The following is a 15,873-nucleotide window of genomic DNA, read 5'->3' as shown; positions in this document are numbered from 1 at the left end:
TACTCATTCCACAATCAACTGACCTCAACCCAATTGAGATGGTTTGGGATGTGTTGGACCGCAGAGTGAAGGAAAAGCAGCCAGCAAGTGCTCAGCATATGGGGGAACTCCTTCAAGACAGTTGGAAAAGCATTCCAGGTGAAGCTGGTTGAGAGAATACCAAGAGTATCCAAAGCTGTCATCAAGGCAAAGGGTGGCTACTTTGAAGAATCTCAAATATAAAATAGATTTTGATTTGTTTAACACTTTTTTGGTTACTACATGATTCCATATGTGTTATTTCATAGTTTTGATGTCTTCACTATTATTTTACGATGTAGAAAATAGTAAAAAAATAAGAAAAACCTTTGAATGAGTAGGTGTGTCAAACATTTTGGTTACTTCTATTCGATACTTAAAGCTTCTGAAAACATCACAATGTCACAAAAATAACTAGGATCCTTGCCAGGCAAACCTGATAATCAACTCCCACACTCCAGTGGCCTATTCTCTGATGACACCCTTTGATTTAACTGTGTATGAAAGGGCGTTAAATAAGAAATGAGAGTAACTCTGTCTGTCCTATTTCTGTTTCCTTTGCTTAGCAGACTACATGGAGGGATGATGCACAAACTGAGCCAGTTATACAGATGTCAGATCTTAATATGACCTATGTCGTCGCAGGAGGAAAATAATCCTTTAGCAGGAGGATTTTTATATTTAAATGTATAATTGCCGCCAGGGGGCAGCTGGAAACGGTATTTGTAAGTTGTTTTAAAATGCAGTACCGTACCTATGGGGCTATGGTTTGGGGAAGGCTCTGCAAATCAACCGACCTCATACCATAAAGTATCATCAAGTATTCTCACGGCTTGCCGAAGCATTGTGAACTGCCGTAGTGCAGTGGTCTGAGCAGCACGCTTCATCTCCAAGCATCACAAGTTTGTCTCGTTAAACCATCAATACTCGCTAAATTCACACTCACAACTTGTCTCAATTGCAACCATTATTGGTCACCTCATTACCACACCCTAAAAGATGCTTGCAACCAAAGTCTTTCAAGATATGTTCACCCTCTGGTTGGTATTGTCATCGCAACAATTTAGTTATTTTTGAACAGACTAAAGGCGATTTATCTATTTGGCAAGCATTCCGTACAATAGAAATAAAGTTTTTCCTAGTCACTTTAAAAAAAACTATAGTGTTGAGAGAACAGGGAAAATAACCCTATACTGTCCATATTTGAAACGTATAACTACATTAAGTCAATCAGGGGATTGAGTTATTTGTGCCAGAAGGGCGTGGGCCGGAATCAAACCCACGGTGACACGGTAGTCCTATATGTGCGCGGTGAAGGCAGTTGCTCTAACAGCTAGACCACCCCAGGCCTCAGTTTTTGTTCATTTGTAACCTTAGGATACACTAGACACTTGTATGTAGTAGCCTAATTGAGATTAGTTTCTATCTTGTGTTATTAAGCTATATAAAACAATGTTTGTTGATGTGTATGGCTGCATTTGATACATTTATGTATATATTTTTTTATTTTTTTTATTTTTTTATTAAGTCATTTAGCAGACGCTCTTATCCAGAGCGACTTACAAGTACATACATTCATACTTTTTTTTTTTGTACTGGCCCCCCCGTGGGAATGATATTTGAATGATGCAGTAATAGAAGCTAGGCCTAGCGTTTGAACGAGCAAGAGAGAACATAAAAGTAGCAAGCCCTGATCCCAATGAGTCGACTGCCTCCACATGGACAGAAAGAGAACTGCTCATTTTCCGCCACTCACGAAGCTTATTGGAATTTCCTGATGCATCAGGAACATTCTCCCAGACAAAAGAGTGATCAAGTTAAGATCCGACATCTGTACACTTACCAGCCAGTTTATTAGGTATACACCCCTGTTCGCGAAAATGGATCGCTCCTACAGACAGTGAGTCACGTGGCCGTGGTTTTGGATTCAGGATTTGGCATAAGCAGCATGAGTCCATCGACCAATCCTACCTGGTGTCAACGGTACAGGTTGGTGGCGGTGGTGTACTGGTGTGGGGAATGTTTTCCTGGTCCCTTGATACCAATTGAGCAACGAGTGAACGCCACAGCGTATCTGAACATTGTTGCTGACCAAACCTCTAAGATGGAATGCGCTGTTCGCAGCATGAATGTACCACCGTCCAATCTGCAGCAACTGTGCGATGCCATCGCGTCAGCATGGACCAACATCCCTGTTGAATGTTTCAGACACCTTGTATAATATGCCCCAAAGAATTCAGGCTGTTATGGAGGCATTTGGGTTCCGACCCAGTACTATGTGTGTGTACCTAATAAACTGGCCGATGAGTGTAGAGAGAGAGAGAGAGAGAGAGTGACAGTAGTTTACAAAAGCTTTGACTTAATCTTGAAATTGTGGATTATTCAGTACCTACTCTCCATTTTAGGTCAGGGTTTATTTTGTTTCACAGTAGAATACTGTTGGAGATGCTGGAGTAGTGGAGTACAGTAGTTTGAAGGTAGTTAGACAGCAGTAAGTACATGTACATACTGTACTATAGTTAAGTTACTGCATGGCAGTAGGTATTTTAACCCTATCAGTCCTGAGTCCCCAGCAAAAATCGTCTTTTCATTTATCTGACTTTTATTTATGATATCTGAAGTGAAATAGAAAGGTGAACGCAGCGATTAGGTCGGTTCCACCATGTTAATCATAACCACCATTGATAATGTAATCAGTGCTATGTGTGTGTGTGTGTTTGTGTGTAGCTGTTTATGAAAGAGTGTTAAATAAGAAATGAGAGTAACTCTGTCTGGCCTATTTCTGTTTCCTTTGCTTAACACACTACATGGAGGGATGATGCACAAACTGAGCCAATTATAGAGAGAGATTTACAGTAGTTTACAAAAGCTTTGACTGAATCTTGAAAAATCTGGACTATTCAGTACCTACTCTCCATTTTATGTCAGGATTTATTTTGTTTCACAGTAGAATGCTGTTGGAGATGCTGGTTATCCAGTGGCGTAGTTTGAAGGTAGTTAAACAGCAGTATAGCAGTAGTTATTTTAACCATATCAGTTCCGAGACCCCAGCAGAAAATCTGCCTTTCATTTATCTGACTTTCGTTTATCTGCATGTCCAGCCCTTATATTTACCCTCACAATTAAGTGTTTTAACATTTCCCAAAACAATATGACATAAACAGTTGCAGTCATGAGTTTTATAGTTATTTTTTTGTTATTTATTTTTATTGACAAATGTCATTCAAAAAACAAGTTCAGCCAAAGCAAAAACCTGATAAAAATATATTTATATGAATGCTTAAGTACAGAAATTGTTGGCACACTGGGAAATTAATATCCAACTAGTCAGTGACAACTGTGTGGCGTTTGGAGTTTGTGACAGCAACTATGTGACCTTATTACAGTATTATAGACACCATGTCCTGTGATTTCCTATGATCTTCTATGAGCTTCAGAAGAGACCTTTACCTTCTAGCGACTTTTGTGTGGCTTGTGAGCGTCATAGAGTAAAACATGTGCGTGTTTGTGAGAGTCTCAGCTTTTCATAGATAGCTTTTAATAGTTTGTAGCTCAAACCATTCCGACTCTACAGACGTTTTAGGATAAAAGACCCGGCCCCAGGCCCCTTTCCAGGTCTGCCCTTGACTCACAAACACTGCTCTAGCTCAGCCCAGTTTTTCACACCAACCAATCCCTTTGAAAAACAGCCTATGTGGCATCGATATGAGTCAGAAACTGTTATTCTAGTGTCAAAGTTTAAAACAAAGTGTAAACAGGATAATTTCGGTCATAAAGTCAGTTTCGTCTAAAACAGAGTTTGGAACCTCAGTGAGCCACAACGAGTAAATAAAGCTTGGGTTTGGATTACAATTATGTCAACAAATCATGCCTCCTTGTGCCAAGCTCCACGTGCAAATCGCCCCTTTGCCCAATTTGCTTCCCTTCATTGAATGAGGCTCCTTTGTTTCATCGCCCCCCAACCAACTCGTTCAAAGGAACACGGCCGTTTGAGACTGAAAAGCCCTATTCGGATTGACCATGCAATGCATGGTTACAGGAGGATGCACAGCCAACAACTATGGTTTGCATGCCCTGCCGAAGGACCCTATCAGAATAGGTGGTTAGAGTTTGTTGGTCCCCAGTGAGTATACCAGTAGCTAGACCATAGACTGCTGGTAATGTATCTAGTTATGTAGATTTTGATAATCATTATCACTATCATTGCTAGCATAGCTGGCGTTAGCTAGCTACCTACCTAAGTAGCTAGCTAGCTACCAACCAGCTAGCTACCAAACTACTGTATTAAGCTGGCTACCTAACTAGCAAGCTAGCTAGCTGGCTAACGTTAGCCTACCACAATACAACTCTGATATGGGTTGGAAACACAATAACATTTCAAAAGAAGGCAAATGATTTGTAGGAAAACCTTTTGTCATGATTGTGATGTCACGCGATTGATTTTAGATGCAGTATACCTTTAGCCAGCTAACTAAGATTGAGGGGACCACCGTATTTTAGCTAGCCTACATTAGCATTGCTAGTTATTTTTGACGAACTTTGCTAGTAACAGTAATCACAACTTGGCCATCTCTCTAAAGTAAATTTGATGATATCATAATGTGACAAAGTTGTTTCCTACTAAGTATTGCCTACTTTAGCAATGTCATCGTATTTTCATGCCACTCTAAGTTAGCTAATGTAATTTAAAAGAAAAATCATATTAGCCTCCTAGGTGCAACCCATATCTAGGGCATAAATCAATATTGGATGCAGCTATGGTGGTACTAGCTAACTCATGTCTGACTACAACAGTGTACTAACTAGCAACAACAGTGTACTAACTAGCAGCAACAAACTCAAACCATTTCAGGGCCATAGCAAAACATGTCACAGTCGTTTGCGTAGTGTGACGGCGTCACCGACCTGAATCTAATCCAATCAAGATTACGTTATTTTATAATTGAGGGATGATGACAATCACTGACCCTGTTTTTTTGTTAGACAAAGTGCACAGTAGGGTGCCAGACTGATCCTCTGGTTATGAACGGATGCCGGGACCTACCAGAAGCAGCAAAGGTGGGCATCATAACATGTCCAGCAATGTGATTGCAATGGTTTAGCGACCTCCAAAGTAATTTAATTCACTGTTCACTTGCTATTTTCACAGCTTGTCAGGCAAGACCACAGAATAAAGGTGTGTCATGCGACACAAGTAGACTTGTAACACCACCTCCATTGTTGCAAGAGTCTCCCTCGACTCCTATGAAAAGGACATGAGGCCTCTGATAGTGACCCGTGTTATTCCCCTGATGACTGCCCAGACGGCATCATCAACAACGACAGCTAATGTGTGTTATGCGAAATTTGAAAAGTTGTATTAAACAATACCTGGTTTGAAAAATATTAGGATAATTCTCCAGCCAAGCAGATTTAACTATTCGAGTAATTTTGTTTGTGAATTGCATTAGCAAAAAGCATTGTCCTTTCTTTAGAACAAAATGCAACTTACCTCTTGGCTGTCTTACAGTGCATTCGGAAAGTATTCATACCTCTTGACTTTTTCCACATTTTGTTAGGATACAGCCTTATTCTAAAATTAATTAAATCGTTTTCCCCCCTCATCAATCTACACACAATACCCCATACTAACAAAGCAAAAACAGGTTTCTAGAAATGTTTGCAAATGTATTAAAAATAAAAACTGAAATATTACATTTACGTAAGTATTCAGACACTTTACTCAGTACTTTGTTGAAGCACCTTTGGCAGAGATTACAGCCTCGAGTCTTCTTGGGTATAACACTACAAGCTTGGCTCACCTGTGTTTGGGGAGTTTATCCCATTCTTCTCTGCAGATCATCTCAAGCTCTGTCAGGTTGGATGGGAGCGTCGCTGTACAGCTATTTTCAGGTCTCTCCAGAGATGTTAGATTGGGTTCAAGTCCGGACTCTGGCTGGGCCACTCAAGGACATTCAGAGACTTGCCCCGAGGCCACTCCTGCATTGTCTTGGCTGTGTGCTTAGGGTCGTTGGCCTGTTGGAAGGTAAACCTTCGCCCCAGTCTGAGGTCCTGAGTGCTCTGGAGCAGGTTCTCATTAAGGATCTCTCTGTACTTTGCTCTGTTCATCTTTCCCCCGATCCTGACTAGTCTCCCAGTCCCTGCCGCTGAAAAACATCCCCACAGTATGATGCTGCCACCACCATGCTTCACCGCAGGGATGGTGCCATGTTTCCTCCAGAAGTGAAGCTTGGCATTCATGCCAAAGAGTTCAATCTTGGTTTCATCAGACCAGAGAATCTTGTTTCTCATGGTCTGAGGGTCCTTAAGGTGCCTTTTGGCAAACACCAAGCAGGCTGTCATGTGCCTTTTACTGAGGAGTGGCTTCTGTCTGGCCACTCTAGCATAAAGGCCTGATTGGTAGAGTGCTGCAGAGATGGTTTTCCTTCTGGAAGGTTCTCACATCTCCACAGATGAACTCTGGAGCTCTGTCAGAGTGCCCATCGGGTTCCCCGTCCAAGGGTCTTTTCTCCCTATTGCTCAGTTTGGTGGGTCGGCCAGCTCTAGGAAGAGTATTTGTGATTCCAAACTTCTTCCATTCAAGAAAGATGAAGGCCACTGTGTTCTAGGGGACCTTAAATGCTGCAGAAATGTTTTGGTACCCTTCCCCAGATTTGTGCCTCGACACAATCCTGGCTCGGAGCTCTACGGACAATTCCTTCGACCTCATACCTTGGTCTTTGCTCTAAAATGCACTGTCAACTGTGGGACCTTATATAGACGTGTGCTTTTTCAAATCATGTCCAATCAATTGAATTTACCACAGGTGGACTCCAATCAAGTTGTAGAAACATCTCAAGGATGATCAATGGAAACAGGATACACCTGAGCTCAATTTTTAGTCTCTTAGCAAAGGGTCTGAAAACCTATGTAAATAAGGTATTTCTGTTTTTTATTTGTAATAAATTTGCAAACATTTCAAAAAATCTGTTCATTTCTAAAAAACTGTTTTCACTTTGTCATTAAGGGGTATTATGTGTAGATTGATGAGGATCCTTTTTATTTAATCTATCTCAGAATAAGGCTGAAACAAAATGTGGAAAAAGTCAAGGGGTCTGAGTACTTTACAAATGCACTGTATATTTGGTATTTTGGTATTTCATTAGGATCCACATTAGCTGTTGCAAAAGCAGCAGCTACTCTTCCTGGGGTCCACACAAAACACGAAACATAATACAGAATTACATAATACAGAACATCAATAGACAAGAACAGCTCAAGGATAGAACTACCGACTTAAAAAAAAAAAATCATATCAATGCATACACACAAACTATCCAGGTCAAATAGGGGAGAGGCGTTGTGCCACGAGGTGTTGCTTTATCTGTTTTTTTAAACCAGGTTTGCTGTTTATTTAAGCAATATGAGATGGATAGAAGTTCCATGCAAAAGGGCTCTATATAATACTGTACACTTTCTTGAATTTGTTCTGGATTTGAGGACTGTGAAAAGACCCCTGGTGGCATGTCTGGTGAGATAAGTGTGTGTGTCAGAGCTATGTGTAAGTTGACTATGCAAACAATTTGGGATTTTAACACATTGTTTCTTATACAAAGAAGACGTGATGCAGTCAGTCTCTCCTCAACTCTTAGCCAAGAGAGACTGGCATGCATAGTATTTATATTATCCCTCTGATTACAATTAAGAGCAAAATGTGCCGCTCTGTTCTGGGCCAGCTGCAGCTTAACTAGGTCTTTCCTTGCAGCACTGGACCACACAACTGGACTATAATCAAGATTAGACAAAACTAGAGCCTGCAGAACTTGCTTTTTGGAGTGTGGTGTCAAAAAAGCAGAGCATCTCTTTATTACGGCTAGACCTCTCCCGATCTTTACAACCACTGAATCTATATCTTTTGACCATGACGGTTTACAATCTAAGGTAATGCCAAGTAATTTAGTCTCCTCAACTTGTTCAACAGCCACACCATTCATTACCAGATTCAGCTGAGGTCTAGAACTTAACCTCTCTGGGGCAGGTGGGATGCAAACGTCCCACCGGCCAATAGCCAGGGAAAATACAGCGCGCCATATTCAAATAACATGATATAAAAATCAAACTTTCATTAAATCACACATGTAAGATACCAAATTAAAGCTACACTCGTTGTGAATCCAGCCAACATGTCAGATTTCAAAAAGGCTTTTCGGCGAAAGCATAAGATGCTATTATCTGATGACAGCACAACAGTAAACAAACAGAGTAGCATATTTCAACACTGCAAGCACGACACAAAACGCAGAAATAAAATATAAATCATGCCTTACCTTTGACGAAATTCTTTTGTTGGCACTCCAATATGTCCCATAAACATCACAAATGGTCCTTTTGTTCGATTAATTCCGTCGTTATATATCCAAAATGTCAATTTATTTGGAAAAACACAGAAAAACACAGCTTCCAACTATCGCCACTTCTCTACAAAATATATCAAAAGTTACATGTAAACTTTACCAAAACATTTCAAACTAATTTTGTAATACAACGTTAGGTATTTTTAAACGTTAATAATCGATCAATTTGAAGACGGGATGATCTGTGTCCAATACAAAAAGAAAACAAACTGACGCAACTTTTTTCGTAACGTGGCTCTCTCAAAAAATTTACTTCATGTGACCCTCATTTACGACAGCCCTACTTCTTCAGTACACAAAGGAATAACCTCAACCAATTTCCAAGGACTGGTGACATCCAGTGGAAGCGGTAGGAACTGCAAGCAAGTCCATTACAAATCTGAATGGTTTGTCCTCAGGGTTTTGCCTGCTACATAAGTTCTGTTATTCTCACAGATATGATTCAAACAGTTTTAGAAACTTCAGAGTGTTTTCTATCCAAATACTAATAATATGCATATCTTATATTCTGGGGATGAGTAGCAGGCAGTTGAATTTTTGCATGCTATTTTTCCGAAAGTGAAAATGCTGCCCCCTGCCCACAAGAAGTTAAGAAATGATTTGTACCAAATACAATGCTCTTAGTTTTAGAGATGTTCAGAACCAGTTTATTACTGGCCACCCATTCCAAAACAGACCGCGACTCTTTGTTAAGGGTTTCAGTGACTTCATTAGCTGTGGTTGCTGACGCGTATATGGTTGAATCATCAGCATACATGGACACACATGCTTTGTTTAATGTCAGTGGCAGGTCATTGGTAAAAATAGAAGAGGGGCTAGAGAGCTGCCCTGTGGTACACCACACTTTACATGTTTGACATTATAGAAGCTTCCATTAAAGAAAACCCTCTGAGTTATATTAGATAGATAGCTTTGAATACACAATATGGCAGAAGTTGAAAAGCCATAGCACATAAGTTCTCTCAACAACAGGTTATGGTCAATAATAACAAAGGCTGCACTGAAATCTAACAGTACAGCTCCCACAATCTTCTTTTTATCAATTTCTTTCAACCAATCATCAGTCATTTGTGTCAGTGCAGTTCATGTTGAGTTCCCTTCTCTGTAAACATGCTGAAAGTTTGTTGTTAATTTGTTTAGAGAGAAATAGCATTGTATTCCGACAAATACATTTTTTCCCAACAGTTTGTTAAGAGCTGGCAGCAAGCGTATAGGTCTGCTGTTAGAACCAGTAAAGGCCGCTTTACCACTCTTGGGTAGCGGAATTACTTTGGCTTCCCTCCAGACCTGAGAACAAAGGCTTTCCTCTAGGCTCAGATTAAAAATATGACAGATAGGAGTGGCTATAGAGTCAGCTACCATCCTCAGTAGCTTTCCATCTAAGTTGTCAATGCCAGGAGGTTTGTCATTATTGATCGATAACAATAATTTTTCCAACTCTCCCACACTAACTTTACAAAATTCAAACTTGCACTGCATTTCTTTCATTCTTTGTTGTTTTAAACATGAGTACAATGGCTCACTGTTGGTTGTTGGCATTTCCTGCCTGTTTGCCCACTTTGCCAATGAAATAATCATTAAAAATAATTGGCAACATCAAATGGTTTTGTGATGAATCAGCCACCTGATTCGATGAAAGATGGAGTTGAATTTATATCATTGATCTTGGCTTCATAATAAAGTTTCTTCTTTTTGTTGAGTTTAGTCACATAATTTCTCTTTTGCCCCATCTCTTTCAACCATACAGTTTTTCAATTAATTTATTGAACGACTCTAATCTAGATGTTTTCTATTTCTCTGAGATATGGCTGAAGAAATCTTCTCCTATTTCTGCCTTTAATGTGGGCAGAGGGCAGAGGGGGTGGATTGTTTATGTACATGAAAGATAACTTTAAATGCAATCGTATCATATGGAAACATGCCAATGACATTGACTGTATGGGGCTGAATGTCTTCCTCTCCCCTCATATGTCTCTTACTATTATTGGATTATATCGACCACCAACATCTGATATCTTGTTTTATGACAATCTAAATGCCATGCTTAAAGAATGTGATCATAAAAAGGCGTCTTCATGGGCGATTTCAATATAAACTGTGAAAACAAAACTTGCAGGAAAAAACTCAGAGATCACAGATTATTTCAACCTGACTCAAATAATACAAGGTCCTACCAGAGTAACACAGTCATCCCAGACTCAAATTGATCTGGTATTTACTAACAGACCTGATCGAATAATTAAGTCCAGTAATTTACTAACTGGCATATCTGACCACAATGTTACATTGGTGGTTAGAAAGCTCACTAAAAAGAGATTTAAGAACTATATTAATGTGCAACAGTACGATTAAAAAAATCCAGAAAACGAGGGCCTCCCGGGTGGCGCAGTGGTCTAGGGCACTGCATCGCAGCGCTAGCTGCGCTAGCTGCGCCACCAGAGTCTCTGGGTTCGCGCCCAGGCTCTGTCGCAGCCGGCCGCGACCGGGAGGTCCGTGGGGCGATGCACAATTGGCCTAGCGTGGTTAGGGAGGGTTTGGCCGGTAGGGATATCCTTGTCTCATCGCGCTCCAGCGACTCCTGTGGTGGGCCGGGCGCAGTGCGCGCTAACCAAGGGGGCCAGGTGCACGGTGTTTCCTCCGACACATTGGTGCGGCTGGCTTCCGGGTTGGAGGCGCGCTGTGTTAAGAAGCAGTGCGGCTTGGTTGGGTTGTGCTTCGGAGGACGCATGGCTTTTGACCTTCGTCTCTCCCGAGCCCGTACGGGAGTTGTAGCGATGAGACAAGATAGTAATTACTAGCGATTGGATACCACGAAAATTGGGGAGAAAAGGGGGGTAAAATTTAAAAAAAATAAAAATCCAGAAAAGTGAGCAGAGTAACTACTACGCAGCTATAAGTCAAATTGACCGGTCTGATATGTTAAGCAATGAAGACCCAGAGTCTGGATACAGAACATTTCTGTCAGCTACTGACAGAGTGGAATACCTCTTTTACTAGGAAATTTCAACGTAAGCCAAGACGGAAAACCTCTCTACCATGGCTCAGTGAGGACCTCTGGAGGCAGATGAGAGAACAGGATTTTTCCTTGAAAAAGTCTGGTAAGAATGATGACAGACGTATATTTGCATCACTGAGAAATAAGGTGGTTAGGAATATAAAAAAAGCAGAGTTCTTTCTTAGAGTGATAAATTAAGCAAAAGGAAATGGCAAAGTGATTTGGGAAAATCTCAATAAACTAACAGGGAGAGGAGCTGAAAAGTCCAAAAAACATCCTGAATTAAAGGTTAATGGAATTCTAATTCAAGACTCCAATTTCATATCCACCACCTTTAACAACCAAGACCACAGTTCTCACTCCCATAGATAATAATAAACTAATATTCAGAATTCCTGAAATATCAGCGTCAACAGTGGACAGTATTATTAGCTTCAGTAGCTCTAGAACAAAATATGTATTTGGTCTAGATACTGTATTCCTGAAGAGACACAAATATTCTCTGATTGCACCTATTGTACATCTAGTTAATCTGTCCAATGCTTGGAATGCTGCTGCAGTGATACCTGTTTTAAAATCTGGTGACCCAACACTGGTGGAAAATTACCGACCTATGAGCATACTTCCAGTGCTATCAAAAGTAGCAGAAAGATGGGTAGCTGATCATCTGACTGATCACCTCATTCAGGGTAGCGCCATACATCAAATGCAATTTGGATTCAGAACTAACCATTCTACCGAAACAGCCAATTGCTATTTTCTGGAGTGCAATAAATCTAAACTGGACATTGGCGGTGAAGTCAGCGCTGTCTTTTGGATCTTAAAAAGTATTTTGAAACTGTGAATCATGAGTTACTCCTATCCAAACTATCCTCCCTTAATGTGTCGACTGAAGTCATTAGTTGGATGTATTCCTATCTGACAAACAGAAGTCAAAGCGTTCGTTTGGGGGACACTCAGCCGGACTCTCTTTACTATAACATTGGGGTCCCACAAGGGTCAATATTAGGCCCCCTTCTGTTTACCATCTATATAAATGATCTCCCATTCTTGCCCACAAGTTAACATGCAGATGTATGCAGACGATACAGTTCTGTATGTATACTCAAGAAATAGACAATTGGTTGTTAACAAGTTAACTGGAGCTATGGTACATGTTTCTAAATGGATGACTAATTCTTGCCTGCATTTAAATATCGACAAGACTGTTTGTATGTACTTCTCTAAGAAATCCATTGATTCTTCCCAACGAGCTGTTCTTGTTAATGGGGAGAATCTGAAAGTTGTGTCTAACTTCAGATATCTTGGTGTCATATTGGACTCCAACTTGACATTTAAGAAACATGTGAAGAAGGTGGTTAACACAGGCAAGTTTGGATTATCCAACTTTAGGTTTATAAGACCTTTCCTTCCTCTGGAGGCCACCAGTTATATATGCATGCTGTGATCTTCTCACATCTGAGATATTGATTGTGACATGCTGGTCACAATCAGGAGCTACTATTCTGAAACCAATTGAATCACTCTACAAACAAGCACTTAAGATTTTTGATAACAAACCAAACAGGTACCACCATTGTCATATCATTTACAAACATCATTTATTTAGTCTGGATAGCTTTATGTAGATGCAAGCCTTGTCTTTAAGATCCTGCATAGTCTTGCCCCTCCACCCCTATGCCGGCATATCATGCTCAAGGAAAGCAACTCCAGGATAACAAGGCCAGTAACTAGAGGGGATTGTTGTCCCTTTTCAACACAGTAAAATCAGCCGATCAGTCTTCTCTGTTAGAGCTACAGTATACTGGAATGCAATGCCCATGGACTTGAGAGCTGCACTGATTATTATACTTTTACATTTGACTTGAAAACATGGCTAAACTCTATCCAAACCTGTACAGATGAGTTATCTGTGGTTCCTCATATGTAAGACGACAGTTGATGATAGTGTTGCTGTTGTCGTTAGAATGATATATTATTGGATGTGATGTATTTGTATTGTTTTAGTGAGTATGTGTATTGTGGTTGTGTAATTGTCCTTAGCTGCCCTGGGACTATGGGTGCAAGTTAGCTTTTGGCTAACCCTGCCACATTTACATGGATGTTGCATTATTGTAATATTGATGTTGATTAATGTGCATTGTCCCCTATAAAAAATATAGCTTTTTTATCGTCATCAATCCATGGAGCCTTAACAGTTCTAACAGTCAGTTTCTTTAACAGATGCATGTTTATCAATAATTGGAAGAAGCAATTTCAAAAATTCATCAAATGCAGCATCTGGATGATCCTCATTCATCACATCAGACCAACAAATATTTTTTAAATCATCCACATAAGAGTCGCAGCAAAATCTTTTGTATGATCTCTTATACACTATTTTAGGCCCAGCTGTTAGAACTTTGGCTTTCCTGGATGTAGCCACTATATTGTGATCATTGCATCCAATGGGTACGGATACAGCTTTAGAACGAAGTTCTACAGTATTAGTAAAAATGTGATCGATACATGTGGATGATCTTGTTCCTGTAGTGTTTGTAAACACCCTGTTAGGTTGATTAACAACCTGAACCAGATTACAGGCACTGGTTACAGTAACAAGATTCCTCTTGAGCGGACAGCTTGATGAAAACCAGTCAATATTCAAGTCCCCAAGAAAGTAGACCTCTCTGTTTACATCACATACACTATCAAGCATTTCACACATTTATTTAGATACTGACTGTTAGCACTTGGTGGCCTATAGCAACACCCCAAAAGAAATGCCGGATTACGGTTTGCAACTGCACATGGGGACAAAGATCGTACTTTTTGGAGAAATATCCTCTGGTCTGATGAAACAAAAATAGAACTGTTTGGCCATAATGACCATCGTTACGTATGGAGGAAAAAGGGGGAGGCTTGCAAGCCGAAGAATACCGTCCCAGCCGTGAAGCATGGGGGTGGCAGAATCATGTTGTGGGGGTGCTTTGCTGCAGGAGGGACTGGTGCACTTCACAAAATAGATGGCATCATGAGGTAGGGAAATTATGTGGATATATTGAAGCAACATCTCAAGACATCAGTCAGGAAGTTAAAGCTTGGTTTCAAATGGGTCTTCCAAATGGACAATGACCCCAAGCATACTTCCAAAGTTGTGGCAAAATGGCTTAAGGACAACAAAGTCAAGGTATTGGAGTGGCCATCACAAAGCCCTGACCTCAATTCTATAGAACATTTGTGGGCAGAACTGAAAAAGCGTGTGCGAGCAAGTAGGCCTACAAACCTGACTCCGTTACACCAGCTCTGTCAGGAGGAATGGGCCAAAATTCACCCAACTTATTGTGGGAAGCTTGTGGAAGGCTACCCAAAACGTTTGACCCAACTTAAACTATTTAAAGGCAACGCTACCAAATACAAATTGAGTGTATGTAAACTTCTGACCCACTGGGAATGTGATGAAAGAAATAAAAGCTGAAACAAATCATTCTCTCTACTATTATTCTGACATTTCACATTCTTAAAATAAAGTGGTGATCCTAACTGACCTAAGACAGGGAATTTTTACTAGATTAAATGTCAGGGATTGTGAAAAACTGAGTTTAAACGTATTTGGCTTAGGTGTATGTAAACTTCCAGCTTCAACTGTATTCATATGGGCTATTTTCAGCCCTTTCCTGGGTAGCTTATCAGAGATAAACATAATACTGAAAAGAGCAGACAAAGCAAGAGACAAAAATATACATTCAGCAGTCCATTAACCAATGTGTGTGTGTGTGTGTGTGTGTGTGTGTGTGTGTGTGTGTGTGTTGCGGGGTTGAGGCTACGAACCCATAGGCTTGGCTCTCTCATACCACCCTGTCACAGGCCCCCCTAGTCAACACCACCTTGTAACATTGCCTGCTGCAGTTGTTGGAGACATGTCCAGTTTGCAGCCGAACATGCAGCATAGAGAAGACCAACAAGGGGACCCTCATCAGCATCATACAGACATGTCCTCACTGTGAGAATTCCTACAAATATAACGGTCAGCCACATGTTGGAGCTAATCTACGCTGCTATGATCATCAAGGAGGCTCTGGCAAAGACCTCACCTCCAGCCTCACCTCTTGCCTGCTCACCAACGGTCGTCGATGGGGAGAACAGATTTAGGTAGGTTTTATCTGACCGTTCAAATTTCGACATAGTACCTGTTTGTGTGTCAGATATCACCTATCCTAACTGCCATTGGTAATAGAACAGTGATTGTGTGTGTTCATAGAAACATGTATGGAGCCAGTACATGGAGACTTGCAAGATGATGTGATGGAGTCCAGACTGACAGACGGGCTTGATACTGATGCCTCTGAATGGAGAGGGACCTGGCACTCGGCATTAACATTTTGCTCGACAACTTTTACCTGTATTGTCTTTTTTTATTATTGAATTGAATGGTATTAGTCAATATGGGGAGGGAGACCACACAGGAAGGAATGACCACTCTGACAT

Source organism: Salvelinus namaycush, chromosome 11 (genome assembly GCF_016432855.1).
Source record: "Salvelinus namaycush isolate Seneca chromosome 11, SaNama_1.0, whole genome shotgun sequence".
Classification (NCBI taxonomy): Eukaryota; Metazoa; Chordata; class Actinopteri; order Salmoniformes; family Salmonidae; genus Salvelinus; species Salvelinus namaycush.
This window is presented reverse-complemented; position numbering follows the sequence as displayed.